We start from the raw sequence: 3,117 nt of genomic DNA on the forward strand, positions 1-3,117 counted from the left end.
TTTAGCTATCAGAGAGTATCTTTTTTTTTTTTTTTTTCCTATTTGGGGAGAAAATCTCTGCTTTTAGCTGTGTGCAGTTCCCATCCCAGCTGCCCCTGCATCACAGGCACACACCACACTTGCCATTCTCCCCTTCTGCTCATTCTTCACGTGAAGTTCAGTCGAGGTCAGGCACACTGGGGGGGCGGGGGGGGTGCGGGATCAGAAGCTGTGACCAACCAGGGCCTTTGCAGCTGTAAACAGAGAGCAAACCATGTGCCATCTCTCCTTCCGTTCCCTCATACAGAAGCTATCCATAACACAGAAAGGAAACACGCAGCAGCAGCCGAGCGAGAGCCAAGAAGAAAGGTTGGGCTGCTGCTTCCTGGAAGAGCTGTCCCTGGCATGGCCTGAGGGTCCTGCAGGACACACAGGGTGGTGGCAGCAAGGGGACACGATGCACTGCCCTCAGCACAGCCCTTAGGGAACAGAAGTTGAACAAAGTCATAAGGGCATAAGGCAGCATGAGGACTGAATTTCAGCATATGTTTCTGTGCCATGTTGACAACCAGAGGGTAAGAAATGCAGGCAGTAAAGATAAAAGAATCAGTGTAAGGTAACTTTGCAGCTTCTGAACCACAGGTTTCCTCTGGAGTTTGGAAGACAGACAAAAATCTCATGGGGAAAATCTGTTGCTCTTCTCACCTACAATTAACCAGATGTTGTTATGTCAATTAGCATATAATATGCATCTATTACTGAAAACTGATTTCTTATGCCAATTAGTTGCATATCCCTCTACAATAAATGCCATTTCTGTGGCTCACACTGCATTTTTTTTTTAATACAAACACACTTTCAGCATAACTCACATTGCGTATGTCAGGGGGCATGGAGCAGCTGCCTGAGCAGGGTGCTATTTTGGGAGAACATTTGGAAACATCTCCGTCAGGAGCTTTCCTTGCAAAGTGTGGCAAGAGCAAAGCGTCACTCTCTTCCCAGTGCAGCTCGAATACATGGCGCTGAGCCGTGAAACTGGAAGCAGCTGCTGCAGACAGGCTGTGCCTTGATTCTGAGAAGCACACAGCAGGGTGCGAGTGCCTGCCTCACAGCTTGTGCAGCACTGCTGTCCTGTGGGACAGTGCATAGCACTGGGACTGTCCTGGTGCCTTGCACAAGTGACAGGCACTAGAACTCCGTGTTCTGGAAAGGCTCCCAGCGTGACACAGCCCCCACCTCACTACAAAACATACAAACACAAAAAAAAGTGGGAGGAAGTTCTTTCCTATGAGAGCGGTGAGGTGCTGGAACAGCTGCCCAGAGAGGCTGTGGATGCCCCGTCCATCCCTGCAGGTGTTCAAGGCCAGGTTGGATGGGGCCCTGGGCAGCCTGGGCTGCTATGAAATGTGAAGGTTGGTGGCCCTGCCTGTGGTGGGGGGAGGGGTTGGAGATTCATGATCCTTGAGGTCCCTCCCAACCCGGGCCATTCTGTCATCCTGTGATAAGCCCATGCAAGTGTACAACAGCTTTAAGCAGGTTTATTGGCTGCAAAACAAACATCACAGCAAATAGATCACAGCTGTCTGAATCTCTTTCTGTCAACACATTCTTATGAATTTGAGCTCAAAACTTTAGAGAGGTTATAAACAGTAATTAGTTCCTTGATTTTAATTAAACAGCTCTTTGAATGTAATGGGGAACAAGCAGACACTGGAGTAGACTTTGCTCCGATACCCAACCTGACCCTCCCAGGTGCAACGTGAGGCCATGACCTCTCATCCTACTGCTGTTACCTGGGGCAGAGGCTGACTCCTCGCTCATTAGAAAATGAACAGACACACACATCTATTTCAGAAGGCTAACTTAATTATCAACTATTGTAATTTCAGTTTACTCAAATTACATATATCCATTGATTTATAGCATATAAAGGCATCTAATTCATCCCAAAAGCACATCCATGCGCAGAAAAAAAAAAAAAGAAAAAAAAAAAAACATCCACACACCAATTTCTCTACTAATACCTAAAATGAAGTTGCAGCGCGTCAGCCTCTGCCCCAGGTAACGGCAATAGGCTGAGAAGGATGGCCTCTCCAGGGAGGGTCAGTTGGGGGTGCAGCACCAGCCATTGTTTTCCTCACAGAATCACAGAATCACCAAGGTTGGAAAAGACCTGCAAGATCACCCAGTGCAACCATCCCCCGATCGCCAATAGCTCTCACTAAACCACGTCCCTCAACACAACATCCAAACGTTCCTTGAACACCTCCAGGGTCGGTGACTCCATCGCTCCCTGGGCAGCCCATTCCAGTGCCTGACTACTCTTTCAGAGAAGTACCATTTCCTAACGTCCAGCCTGAATCTCCCTGGTGCATCTGGAGGCCATTCCCTCTAGTTCTATCACTGTTATACAAGAGAAGAGGTCGACCCCCAGCTCACTACAACCTCCCTTCAGGTAGTTATAGAGAGCAATGATGTCTCCCCTGCGCCTCCTCTTCTCCAGACTGAACAATCCCAGCTCCCTCAGCCGCTCCTCATAAGGCCTGTGCTCCAGACCCCTCACCAGCTTTGTTGCCCTTCTTTGAACACGCTCCAGGGCCTCAATGTCTCACAATGCAGCGAGGGGCCCAAAACCGGACACAGTGAGGTGCGGCCTCACCAGAGCTGAGTACAGGGGATGATCACTGCCCTGCTCCTGCTGGCCATGCTGCTTCTGAAGCAGGCCAGGATGCCATTGGCCTTCTCGGCCACCCAGGCACGCTGCTGGCTCACGTTATCCCAGCATCAATCAACACCCCCAGCTTCATTTCCTCTACGCATCTTCCAGCCACTCCGCCCCCAGCCTGTAGCGCTGCCTGGGGTTGCTGCAGCCAAAGCGCAGGACCCGGCTCTTGGCCTTGTTGAAGCTCATCCATTGGCTTCAGCCCAGCTCTCCATCCTGTCCAGATCCTCTGCAGGGCCTCGCTACCCCCAGCAGATCCACACTTCCATTCCAGCCAACTTGGTGGCACCCGCAAACTTCCTGAGGGCGCGCTCAGTGCCCTCATCCGGGTCATCACTAAAGATACCGAAGGATACGGACATCCTCCTCCTCCTCCCCCGCCCCGCCCTCCTCTCCTCCTCCCGCCGCCCCGCCCC

The sequence above is a fragment of the Phasianus colchicus genome, chromosome 8 (assembly GCF_987193195.1).
Source record: "Phasianus colchicus chromosome 8, bPhaCol1.hap1.1, whole genome shotgun sequence".
NCBI lineage: Eukaryota > Metazoa > Chordata > Aves > Galliformes > Phasianidae > Phasianus > Phasianus colchicus.